Source organism: Homarus americanus, unplaced genomic scaffold (assembly GCF_018991925.1).
Source record: "Homarus americanus isolate GMGI-L3 unplaced genomic scaffold, GMGI_Hamer_2.0 scaffold23578, whole genome shotgun sequence".
Lineage (NCBI taxonomy): Eukaryota > Metazoa > Arthropoda > Malacostraca > Decapoda > Nephropidae > Homarus > Homarus americanus.
The window spans coordinates 7,443,243-7,457,217 of NW_024733231.1; positions in this window are offsets into that span (position 1 = coordinate 7,443,243).

Genomic DNA, 13,975 nt, shown 5'->3' on the forward strand with positions numbered 1-13,975 from the left:
TGTGTGAACCTTTGTGTGTAACTGTGTTTGTGTGTGTGTGTGAAGAGAGAGAGACTGTGTGTGTGTGAGAGAGAAGAGAGACTGTCTGTGTGTGTGACAGAGAGAGAGAGCCTTTGATACACCCAGGACACATTGTGTTGTCTTGAATCCTATCAGGGGTTTAATTAGCTTCTCTTGATGTAAAATAATTCAGTTTTGTTTTAATAATCTGTGTTAATGACCTGAGTACCTGTGGCACTATGAGTGACTTTTATGTTGTACTCGTTCACTCGTTCGCTCATTCACTCGTTCTCTTACTCACTCGTTCTCTTAATCACTCAATAAACTCACTCACTATTACGCTCATTCGCTTACTCAGTGACTCGCTCATTTGCTCACTCGTTCATTTACTCACTCTCTCACTTAGTCACTTCATAACCCACTCACTATCACTCTCACTCACCCATTCGCTTCCGCAATCGCTCACCCGAGTGTGGCATTCACCCTGACCTCACACTCGACTGTTTGCTGAAGTGTGACCTGTAGCGTCCCTTACTCTCGTCTCAGGTCTTTATAGGTCCCGGGTCCCTTACTCTAACAATACATAATTATGCAGGTCCCGTCAGGTCTTACTAACACTACACACACACACACACACACACACACACACACACACACACACACACACACACATACATACATATACATACATATCCATATACATACTGTACACACATATACATACATACATACATACTGTACACACACACACAGACACTCACAGGATCATTACACTGTCACAACCTTACTTCCCATGTGCACTACAGCAGTATATACACTACAGTAGAGCCGCTGTTGCAGTGTCCATTGAAGTTTATTATCATTTTAGAGGCATTAATAAAGTGTGTGTGTATGTCCGTGGCGACCTGTGGTGTAATGGTCAGCATGCTCGCCTCGCAAGCGAGCGGACCCAGGGTCGATCTCCGGCAAGTTTCTTTACACCATTTGCCTCTGTCTACCCACCAGTAATTGGGAACCTAGATATTAATCAATTTGTGGATCGTGTTCCGGGATAATGGTTCGCCAGTGCAGTTGGCGAGTTGTCCGGTCTTCTCGGACAATTCCTTGACACTGGGTCATGCAGCTCGTTAACTCAGGGTGTGGTTGTTGTGTTGGCGACAGCTTCTACACCTTAAACACTGGGTCATGCAGCTCGTTAACTCAGGGTGTGGTTGTTGTGTTGATGACAGCTTCTACACCTTAAACAAATTCACGCCAAGGTGGCCCTAGGGCCGGCCACGAGGGGCAACCATTATTATCTATGTATGTATTGGTATGTAAATAAAAGTATGTATGTATGCATGTATGTATGTATATATGTATGTATGTACCGGTATGTAAGTAAGCGTATGCATGTGTGCTGTACTATTATGTATGTATGTATATGTGTGTTGTACTACTATGTATGTATATATGTACCGGTATGTATGTACCGGTATGTATGTATGTATGTATGTATGTATGTATGTGCTGGCGCCTTCATTCCAACATGGGGTAAAAAGTTTGCAGAGGCGACTATGGTAATTGTTTTTTCTCGGAACTGTCTTAAAACAACCTTTGAGTCCTAGAGGGTTAAACCGTCGTCCTCAGAGGGTTAAACCATCGCCTTCAAAGGGTTAAACCATCGCCTTCAAAGGGTTAAATCATCGTCCTCAAAGGGTTAAACCATCGCCTTCAAAGGATTAAATCATCGTCCTCAAAGGGTTAAACCATCGCCTTCGAGGATTAAATCATCGTCCTCAAAGGGTTAAATCATCGTCCTCAAAGGGTTAAATCATCGTCCTCAAAGGGTTAAATCATCGTCCTCAAAGGGTTAAATCATCGTCCTCAAAGGGTTAAATCATCGTCCTCAAAGGGTTAAATTACCGTCCTCAAAGGGTTAAATCATCGTCTTCAAAGGGTTAAACCATCGCCTTCAAAGGGTTAAATCATCGTCCTCAAAGGGTTAAATCATCGTCCTCAAAGGGTTAAATCATCCTCCTCAAAGGGTTAAATCATCGTCTTCAAAGGGTTAAATCATCGTCCTCAAAGGGTTAAATCATCGTCCTCAAAGGGTTAAATTACCGTCCTCAAGGGTTAATCATCGTCTTCAAAGGGTTAAACCATCGCCTTCAAAGGGTTAAATCATCGTCCTCAAAGGGTTAAATCATCGTCCTCAAAGGGTTAAATCATCGTCCTCAAAGGGTTAAATCATCGTCCTCAAAGGGTTAAATCATCGTCTTCAAAGGGTTAAATTATCGTCCTCAAAGGGTTAATATATTTTCATCATAGGTTTAAACCATCCTCACCAAAGGGTTAAGGAAGGTATTCGAGTGTGGGGTATTTACATAATCTATCAGGGGGTGTTAGTGTTATGGTCTCAGCTGTCAGGGAAAAATCCTAAGATGCAGCAAATGTGATTTTTTATTATTATTATTATTATTATTATTAGTAGTAGTAGTAGTAGTAGTAGTAGTGTTGCTCTTGTTATTATTGTTATTATTATTATTATTGTTGTTATTATTGTTATTATTGTTATTATTATTATTATTGTTAGTGTTGTTATTACTGTTCTTGCTGCTGCTGTTGTTATTATTGTTGTTTATGTTATTGTTATTATGGAGGTCAAAATAGAGACAGGTGGGGAGGGAGTTATCAGTGTTTCCTCAGCCTATCCTGCCTAACCCACCCTATCCCCCACCTAACTCACTCTATCCCCCACCTAACTCACTCTATCCCCCACCTAACCCATCTTATCCCCACCTAACCCACCCTATCCCCCACCTAACCCATCCTATCCCAACCAGTTTCTACCTATCCCCCAACCTAAACCCTACCCTATCCCAACTTAACCTACCCTATCCCCCAATCCTACCTGCCCGGCCGAATGTCATCCAGGATAGACGGGGCCTGGCATTATCCGACAGCTGGTTGGGCAATTAACATAAACGGAGCAAGAGCGACGCTGGCTGAGAGAGAGAGAGTAAAGAGAGGAGAGAGAGAGCGAGAGAGTAAGGGAGAGAGGAGAAAGAGAGGAGAGAGAGAGAGAGCGAGCGAGAGAGTAAAGAGAGGAGAGAGAGAGAGAGAGTAAAGGGAGGAGAGAGAGAGTAAAGAAAAGAAAGTAGAGAGAGATGGTCACCGTAAGTTGTAAGAGATGGAGTCAGTTTAATACATTAGTTTTTTCCTTTCTTTATGGAGTTGTTTTTTTCCTTGCCTTTCTTTCTTTCTTTCTTTCTATTTCTTTGTCTCTTTCTGACTCTTCTCTTTTATTTCTTTCTTTCTTCTCTCTCCTCCTCCTCCTCCTTCCTCCTTTCCTCTTCCCTTCCTTCCTTCTCTTCTTCCTCTTCTCCTTTTTCCTCTTTCTCCTTTCTTTCTCCTTTCTCTTCCTCTTCTTCCTCCTCCTTTTCCTCCTTCTTCTTCCTCCTCTTCTTTCCTCTTCTTCTTCTTCTTCCTCCTCTCTTCTTCTCCTCTTTTCTCCTTCTTCCTCCTCTTCTCTTTTCCTTCCTCCTCCTCCTCTTCCTCCTCTTACCGTGGTTTGTTGACGTGTGGGGAGTGTGTGGTCGCTTGGCTGGGGTCCAGAGGAAGGACAACTGAGGCTGGCTTATAGTCCTGGCTACTACAGTGTTGATGATGGGTGAGGAGGTGAAAGGAGGAGGAGGAGGAAGAAGAGGAGGGAGAAAGAAGGAGGAGGAGGAGGAGGAGAGGAGGAGGGGAGAAGAGGAGGAGAAGATAGAGGAGGAGGAGGAGGAGGAAGAAGAGGAGAAGATGAAGAGGAGGTGGAGGAAGAGGAGGAGGGAGGAAGAAGAGGAGGGAAGAAGGATGAAGAGGAGGAGGAGGAAGAGGAGAGAGGGGGAAGAAAGAAGGAAGGGAGAAGATGAAGAGGGGATGAAGAGAGGAGGGAGGGAGGAAGAAAGGAGGGGAGATGAAGAGGAGGAGGAGGAGAAGAGGAAGGAGGGAGGAAAGAAGAGGAGGAGGAGAAGATAGAAGAGGTGGAGGAAGAGGAGGAGGGAGGAAAGAAGAAGGAGGAGAAATGAAGGAGGAGGAGGAAGGAGGAGGAGGGAGGAAGAAGAGGAGGGAGAAGATGAAGAGGAGGAGGAGGAGAGGAGGAGGGAGGAAGAAGAGGGAGGGAGAAGATGAAGAGGGGAGGAGAGAAAGAGGAGGAGAGGGAGGAGAAGAAGAGGAGGGAGAAGATAAGAGAGAGGAGGAGGAGGAAAGAGGAGGAGGGAGGAAGAAGAAGGAGGGGAGAAGATGAAGAGGGGGTGGGGAAGGAAGAGGAGGAGGGAGGAAGAAGAGGAGGGAGAAAGATAGAGAAGGAGGAGGGAGGAAGGAGGAGGAGGAAAGAGAGGAGGGAGAAGATGAAGAGGAGGTGGAGGAAGAGGAGGAGGGGAGGAAGAAGAAGAGGAGGAGAAGATGAAGAGGAGGGAGGAGGGAGGGGGAGGGAGAAGAAGAGAGGAGGGAGAAGATGAAGAGGGGGTGAAGGGAAGAGGAGGGGAGGAAGAAAGGAGAAGATGAAAGGAGGAGGAGGAAAGAGGAGGAGGGAGGAAGAAGAGGAGGGAGAAAGATGAAGAAGAGGGAGGTGGAGGAAGAGGAGGGAGGAAAAGAGGGAGGGAGAAGATGAAAGGAGGAGGAGGGGAAAGAGAGGAGGAGGGGAGGAGAGAAGAAGGGAGGGGAGAAAGATGAAGAGGAGTGAGAGGGAGGAGGAAGAGGAGGAGGAGAGAAGAAGAGGAGGGAGAAGATAAGAAGATAGGGAGGAGGAAGAGGAGAAGGAGGGAGGAAGAAAGAGGGAGGAGAAGATGAAGAGGAGGTGGAGAAGAGGAGGAGGGAGGAAGAAGAGGAGGGAGAAGATGAAGAGGAGGAGGAGGAGGAAGAGGAGGAGGGAGGAGGAAGAAGAGGAGGGAAGAGATAGAAAAGAGGGGTGAAGAGAGGAGAGGAGGAGGGGGAGGAGAAGAAGAGGAGGAGAAGATGAAGAGGAGGAGGAGGAAGAGGAGGAGGGAGGAGGAAGAAGAGGAGGGAGAAGATGAAGAGGAGGTGGAGGAGGAGGAAGAGGGAGGAGGGGAGGAAAGAAGAGGAGGGAGAAGATGAAGAGGAGGAGGAGGAAGAGGAGGAGGGGGAGGAAGAAAAGAGGAGGGAGAAGATGAAGAGGAGGAGGGAGGAGAAGAGGAGGAGGGAGGAAAGAAGAGGAGGAGAAGATAGAAGAAGAGGAGGAGGAGGAAGAGGAGGAGGGAGGAAGAAGAAGAGGGAGGAGAAGATGAAGAGGGGTGAAGGAGAGAGGAGGAGGGAGGAAGAAGAGGAGGAGGGGAGAAGATGAAGAGGAGGGAGGAAGAAGAGGAGGAGGGAGGAAGAAGAGGAGGGAGAAGATGAAGAGGAGGTAGAGGAGGAGGGAGGGAAGAAGAGGGAGGAGAAGATGAAGAGGAGGAGGAGGAGAAGAGGAGGAGGAGGGAGGAGGAAAGAAGAGGAGGGAGAAGATGAAGAGGGGTGAAGGAGAGGAGGAGGGAGGAAGAAGAGGAGGGAGAAGATGAAGAGGAGGAGGAGGAAGAGGAGGGGGGGAGGAAGAAGGAGGGAGAAGATGAAGAGGAGGAGGGAGGAAGAGGAGGAGGGGAGGGAAAGAAGAGGGAGGAGAAGATGAAGAGGAGGAGGAGGAGAGGAGGAGGGGAGGAAGAAGAGGGAGGGAGAAGATGAAGAGGAGGAGGAGAGAAGGAGGAGGGAGGGAAGAAGAGGAGGGAGAAGATGGAGAGGAGGAGGAGGAAGGAGGAGGAGGGAGGAAGAAGAGGAGGAGAAGATGAAAGGAGGAGGAGGAAGAGGAGGAGGGAGGAAGAAGAGGAGGAGGAGAAGATGAAGGAGGAGGAGGAGGGGGAGGAAGAAGGAGGGAGAAGATGAAGAGGAGGAGGAGGAGGAAAAGAGGAGGGAGAAGATGAAGGAGGAGGAGGAGGAGGAAGAGGGAGGAGGGGAGGAAGAAGAGGAGGAGAAGATGAAGGAGGAGAAGATGAAGAGGAGGAGGGGGAGGAAGAGAGAGGAGGAGAAGATGAAGAGGGGTGAAGGAAGAGGAGGAGGAGGAAGAAGAGGAGGAGGAGGAAGTGTTTTTGACCTGCCTGGTGTTGTGTGCTGCTGTTGGGTCTTGATTTATCTCTCTCTCTCTCTCTCTTCCACACGCCTCACACCTCACCTCCCTCACCTCTCCCCATCTCCTTCGCATCATCCCTCCTTGTCTCACACCTCCTCCTCTACACCACCTTCTTGCCTCACCTTCTCCCCACCTCCCCTCTCCCTTCTTGCCTCACCTCCTCCAGGCCAACGTTTGGGGAGGATATTTTCACTGTTGTCACAGTTTATTTGTGTAAGTGAGACAGTGGAGAGAGAGAGAGAGAGAGAGAGAGAGAGAGAGAGAGAGAGAGTTTCAGGTTAAGGTTGGGTTAAGTTAGGTTTGTTAGGGTGGGTTAAGTTGCTTTGCCGTTGATTGGAATTGTTGGGTTAGGTTAGGCTGGGTTAGGGTTAGGTTGGTTAGGCTGAGTTAAGATAGGCTGGTTGTTAGGCTGGGTTGAGTTAGGCTGGGTTGTTAGGCTGAGGTGGAATAGGCTGAGTTGAGTTGGCTGGTTGTTGGGCTGAGTTAAGTTGGGCTGGGTTGGTTAGCTGGGTTAGGTTAGGCTGGAGTTAGTTAGGCTGGGTTGGTTATTTCGGGCGGAGTAGGAAGGCCTAATTGACCTGTACGCTTCATAAATAATTGCTCGGTGGCGTTAATGGCTCTCCGTGGTAATGGTGTTGACTCGAGGCGGTGTGGCACCTTATATAACCTGACAGATAAGCGGGGTGGCACTGTCTGTCACACCGTTTATAAATGAGACACTCTGCCGTCACACCATTATGGCTTGATACCCTCACTGTACCATTATGGCGATACCCTCACTGTCACACCATTATGGCTTGATACCCTCACTGTCACCATTATGGCTTGATACCCTCACCGTCACGCATTATGGCTTGTACCACCCTCACTGTATCACACCATTATGGCTTGATACCCTCACTGTCACACACCTTATGGCTTGATACCTCACTGTAATCACCGTATGGCTTGATACCCTCACTGTCACACCATTATGGCTTGTACCCCTCACCGTCACACCATTATGGGCTTGATACCCTCACTGTCACACCATAGCGATGCCCTCACTGTCACACCATTATGGCTTGATACCCTCACTGTCACACCATTATGGCAGTACCCTCACTGTCACACCGTTATGGCTTGATACCCTCACTGTCACACCATTATGGCTTGATACCCTCACCGTCACACCATTATGGCTTGATACCCTCACTGTCACACCATTATGGCTTGATACCCTCACTGTCACACCATTATGGCTTGATACCCTCACTGTCACACCATTGCGGCTTGGCCTCACTGTCACACCATTATGGCTTGATACCCTCACTGTCACACCATTATGGCTTGATACCTCACTGTCACACCATTATGGCTTGATACCTCACTGTCACACCAGTGTGGCATTGCTACTCACTGTCACACCATTATGGCTTGATACCCTCACTGTCACCATTATGGCCTCCCACTGTCACACCATTATGGCTTGATACCTCACTGTCACACCGTTATGGCTTGGATACCCTCACTGTCACACCGTTATGGCTTGATACCTTCTCTGTCACACCGTTGTGGCTTGATACCCTCACTGTCACCATTATGGCTTGATACCTCACTGTCACCATTATGGCTTGATACCCTCACTGTCACACCGTTATGGCTTGATACCCTCCCTGTCACACCATTATGGCTTGATACCCTCACTGTCACACCATTATGGCTTGATACCCTCACTGTCACACCGTTATGGCTTGATACTTTCACTGTCACAATTCACATTATGGCTTGATACCCCTACTGTCACACCGTTATGGCTTGTACCTCACTGTCACCATTATGGCTTTGATACCCCCACCGTCACACCATTATGGCTTGATACCCTCCTGTCACACATTATGGCTTGATACCTCACTGTCACACCGTTGGCTTGATACCCTCACTGTCACACCATTATGGCTTGATACCCTCACTGTCACACCTTATTAGGGCTTTATACCCCCACTGTCACCATTATGGCTGATACCCCACTGTCACAACCATTATGGCTTGATACCCTCACTGTCACACCGTTATGGCTTGATACCCTCACTGTCACACCATTATGGCTTGATACCCTCATCACACACCGTTATGGCTTGATACCCCACTGTCGCACCATTGGCGCTTGATACCCTCACCGTCACAACTCTTGGCTTGATACCTCACTGTCACACCATTATGGCTTGATACCTCACTGTCACACCGTTATGGCTTGATACCTCACTGTCACACCATTATGGCTTGATACCTCATCTGTCACACCGTTATGGCTTGATACCTCACTGTCACACCATTATGGCTTGGATACCTCACTGTCACACCATTATGGCTTGATACCCTCACCGTCACACCATTATGGCTTGATAATTCACTGTCACACCATTATGTTTATACCTCACTGTCACACCATTATGGCTTGATACCTCACTGTCACACCGTTATGGCTTGATACCTCACTGTCACACCGTTATGGCTTGATACCTCACTGTCACCATTATGGCTTGATACTCACTGTCACACCATTATGGCTTGATACCCTCACTGTCACCATTATGGCTTGATACCTCTCACTGTCATCCCATTATGGTTGATACCCTCACTGTCACAATTATTGTGGCTTATTACCTCACTGTCACACCGTTATGGCTTTGATACCTCACTGTCACACCATTATGGCTTGATAACTTCACTGTCACACCATTATGGCTTTGATACCTCACTGTCACACCGGATTATGGCTTGATACCCCACTGTCACACTTATTATGGCTTGATACCTTCACTGTCACACCGTTATGGCTTGATACCCTCACTGCCACCGTTATGGCTTGATACCCTGCTGTCACCATTATGCTTGATACCTTACTGTCACACTATGGCTGATATTTCACTGTCACCATTATGGCTTGATATTCCACTGTCACAATTCATTATGGCTTGATATTTCACTGTCACCGGCTTGATATTTCACTGTCAAATTCATTATGGCTTGATACCTCTCATCATTTCATTATGGCTTGATATCACTGTCACATCATGGCTGATACCCTCACCGTCGGGCACCATTATGGTTGATACCCTTTGTCACACATTATGCTTTATATTCACTGTCACACCATTATGGTGGCTTGATACCCTCACTGTCACACGTTATGGCTTGATACCCTCACTGTCAACATTATGGCTTGATACCTCACTGTCACACCGATTATGGTGATTCTCTTCTGTCGCACTATTATGGCTTGATACCCTCACTGTCACACCATTATGGCTTGATACCCTCACTGTCAACTGTTATGGCTTGATACCCTCACTGTCACACCGTTATGTGGCTGATACCCTCACTGTCACCATTATGGCTTGATACCTCACTGTCACACCATTATGGCTTTCTGATACCCTCACTGTCACACCATTATGGCTTGATACCTCACTGTCACACCGTTATGGCTTGATACCTCACTGTCACCATTATGGCTTTGATACCTCACTGTCACACCATTATGGCTTGATACCTCTCACTGTCACCATTATGGCTTGATACCTCACTGTCACACTGTTACCTGTGACACACACACACACACACACACACACACACACACACACACACTACACACACACACACTCTTTTCCCTCTCTCACCTATTGACTGAATAATAATATGTAGATATTATTGAATACTTGTCTCTGCATCTGCTGTCTACAAGGACCTGTAAGAAGTTAAGAGGTTAAGTTGCTTTGGGGTTGAATAGGCTATGAAATAAATGAGGTTAAGTTGTTTAGGTAGGTTAAGTGAGGTTAGGTTAGTTAAGTGAGGTTGTTGTTGCGTTTAGTTAGGCTAGTTTAGGTTAAATGAGGTTGGTTGCTTGGTTTAGGTTAGGTTAAGTGAGGTTAGTTAGTTGAGGGTTAGTAGTGTTAGGTGAGGTTAAGTGACCCGGTGACCTGCCTTAACCAAAATGGTTATTGTAAATTATCGTGAAATTATATCTCCGCCATTTTTGTTTGTTTGTTAGGGTGTATAGTAAGCTTGATGGGGTGATACATAAGAGTATAGACCAGTTTCTACCAGGACTACTATATACCAGTATCATCTATAGACCAGTTTCTACCAGGATATGACTTGTGTGCTGGGGGTGGTGATGGTAGTAATATAGTGGTAGTGGTAGTTATAGTGGTGTTGGCTATACTGGTTAGTGGTGGTGGTGGTGGGGGAACAGGTCTGTAAGGGTGATCCAACCAGCCAGCCACACACTCTCTCTCTCCACACATTGTTCCTCCTTCCCTCTTGCCCCCCCCCCCCCACACACTGCCACACCTGGCTGCGCCTTCCACCACACTATACTCCCTGTAGCTGTCAGCCTGTCACCCCCACACGCTGCAGGTCACACTCCCTCACCCTACAGGTCACACCACACACACCCCAGATTACACGCTACACCCTACACGTTACACCCTACACGTCGCAACCCAGATTACATCCTATAGGTCACACCCTCTGCAGGTCACCCCTGCACCCGACAGGTCACCCCACACCCGACAGGGGTCACCCCTACACACCCTACAGGTCACCCCCTACACCCTACAGGGTCCCTACACCCTACAGGTCACCCCTACACCCTACAGGTCACCCCCCACACCCTACAGGTCACCTCACACCCCTACAGGTCACTAATCTCCACACGTCACATAGATTACACCCTACACGCACAACCCATAGATTACACCCCACAGGTCACACAGGTCACCCCACCTGACAGGTCACCCTGACACCCTACAGGTCACCCCACACCCTACAGGTCACCCCTCCACCCACAGGTCACCCCACACCCCACAGGTCACCCCACACCTACAGGTGCTCACCCTACAGGTGCCCCCTGCACCTACAGGTCACCTCTCACACCCTACAGGTCACCTCTCACCCTGCAGGTTACCCCACACCCCACAGGTCACCCTACACCCATACAGGTCACCCCTCACACCCCAGGTCACCTCTTGACCCCTACAGGTCACCTCTTTACACCACAGGTCACCCCCTACACCCTACAGGTCACCCCCACACCCCACAGGTCACCCCTACACCCCACAGGTCACCCCCACACCCTACAGATCACCTCCCCTACACCCCACAGGTCACCCACACACCCCACAGGTCACCCCCTACACCCTAAGCAGGTCACCCCACACACCCCTACAGGTCACCCCACACCCTACAGGTCACCCCACACCCTACAGGTCACCCCACACCCCAGGTCACCCCCTACACCCTACAGGTGGTCACCCCCTACACCCCAGGTCACCCCCACCTACAGGTCACCTCACACCCTACAGGTCACCTACACCCTACAGGTCACCTACACCTACAGGTCACCTACACCTGGTCTTCCCTCACCCTACAGGTCACCCCTGGTACACCATGGGTCACCCATATTAACTTTGCATGTGCCCCTACACCCTACAGGTCACCCCCCACACCCTGGCAGTCACCCTACCTACAGGTCTTCCACCCTACAGGTCTTACACCCCAGGTGACCCCTACCTACAGGTCACCCTACACCCTACAGGTGCCCTACCCTACAGGGTCACCCCTTAGGTCTACAGGTGACCCCTACACCTACGGGTCACCCCCCTACACCCTACAGGTCACCCCTACCCTACAGGTGCCCTACACCCTGGGGTCACCCCTACACCCTGCTGTGGTCACCCCTACAGGTCACCCCTTTCACCACGGTCTCCCCTACACCCTACAGGTCACCCCCTACACCCTACAGGTCACCCTTTACACTTGCAGGTCACCCCCTGCTATCTCTACAGGTCAACCTTACACTGTGCTGTGGGTCTTTATGGAGCTCTAGAGGGAAGTTTTGTTTACTCACTGTCAGACTTGCACAAAAAGCCCGAGTCTGACTCGACTTTTATGGCTGTGTTGTGTGTGTGTGTGTGTGTGTGTGTTTTGATGTGTGTTTGTTTGTTTGGGTGGGAGGTTGCTGTTAACTGGGTCTCATGTACAGTTCAAGTCCTTTCAACCAGGTCTGATCTACCTAAATAACCTGACTTTACTGCCTACAGTTAGATTAACTTTCCTTTAACCTGACATAACCCAACCCAACCCAACCCAACCTAACCCAGCCCAACCCAACCCCCCAGTCAAGTCGGCACTTAGCCTAACCCTATCGTTGGTTTGTAACGCCTGTATTTTTTGTGAGTGGGGGGGGGGGAGACAGACAGACAGACAGAGAGTGAGGGAGTCAGTGTCTAAAGTCATGGTTGTATCTGAGTACTATCGACCTGTTCATGCGTAGAGGTTAGACTGGGATTGAGGAGGTGGGGGTGGCCCTCTCCTATTCTTCTTCCTACTACTTTCACCCTTCCTCCCCTCCCCCATCCTTCTTCTCCTCCTCCTTATCCCCCCATCCTCACACTCTCTGGAGGGCATGGGTAACAGTTGACATGTCTGAGAGAGGCTGAGAGTCGAGTATTATACAGGAGAGAATATCAGAAGTTTTGTTAGATTATTTTATTTAATTATATGTGATTATATATGTTTATTTAATTATATATAAAATTATTTCTGTTTTTATTGTTTTATTTTTATATTGGTTTTATTTATGGATTTATTGTATGTTGTTTGTGGGTTTATTTATTGGTTTATTTTAATTATTTGTTGGTTTTTTGTTTTATTAGTTTATTGATGTTGGATACCTGTGCAGAATTTATTTTATTTATTTTATTTATTTTTTTTGTTTATTGGATGTCCTGCTTAGCTCTTGATGAAATGATATTAGTAATTACAGCTACTATATTGTTCTATTATTTAATTATTATTATTATCGTTATATTGTTATTGTATTATTAACAAAATAATAACAATAATCTAAACAATACTTAAGCTAGACACGGCAAACAGTAGTGCTAGCAGTCAGTATTAATAGGTATAGCAAAGTGGACTATTGCACGGTCATCGTAGTCACAAAAGGGTTCATCAAAATAAAAGTATGTAATCATTTATGTGGGTATGTAGACAAAACAACAGTACTAGCAGCCAATAATAATAGCTAATAGCAAAGGGAATACATTGTCATCGTTTAGCTCACCCAAAAGAAAGGCTCCATCAAAATAAAAGTATGTAATCAATAATAATAATAGGTATTAGCAAGACAAAATAACAGTACTAGCAGCCAATAATATGGCTAATAGCAAAGAGGTTATTACATTGTCATCGTAGTCACCAGCTCCATCAAAATAAAAGTAATAGCAATCAATAATAATAATAGGTAATGGCAAGACAAAACCATGTACTAGCAGCCAATAATAATAGGTATATAAAGAGGACTGTTGGTCATCGTAGCTCACCCAAAAAAGGCTCCATCAAAATAAAAGTGTGTAATCAATAATATGTGGGTAATAGCAAGACAAAACAACAGTACTAGCAGCTAATAATAATAGCTAATATAAAGAGGACTATTAATTTGTCATCGTAGTTCACTCAAAACACAGGCTCTATCAGGGTCTGTTACTGGCCTGTGGTATTTTTATGTCTCTTTTAACATTAATAAGGCGAGATGGTCTTCATAGGTCAATCACGCCTTGTAGTCGTTTTAGCCACATCTGGTTTGTAGTTAGGTTAGATTTGTTTGGGCGTCTTGTCGTTTTTGCCCACATCTGTAGTCAGTTTTTTGCCCACATCTGTATTCAGTTTTGCTTACATCTGTAGTCAGTTTTTGCCCACATGTGTGGTCAGTTTTTTTGCCCATGTGTTGGTCAGTTTTGTATCTGTAGTCGCTTTTGCCCTATCTGTAGTCAGTTTTTTGCCCACCTG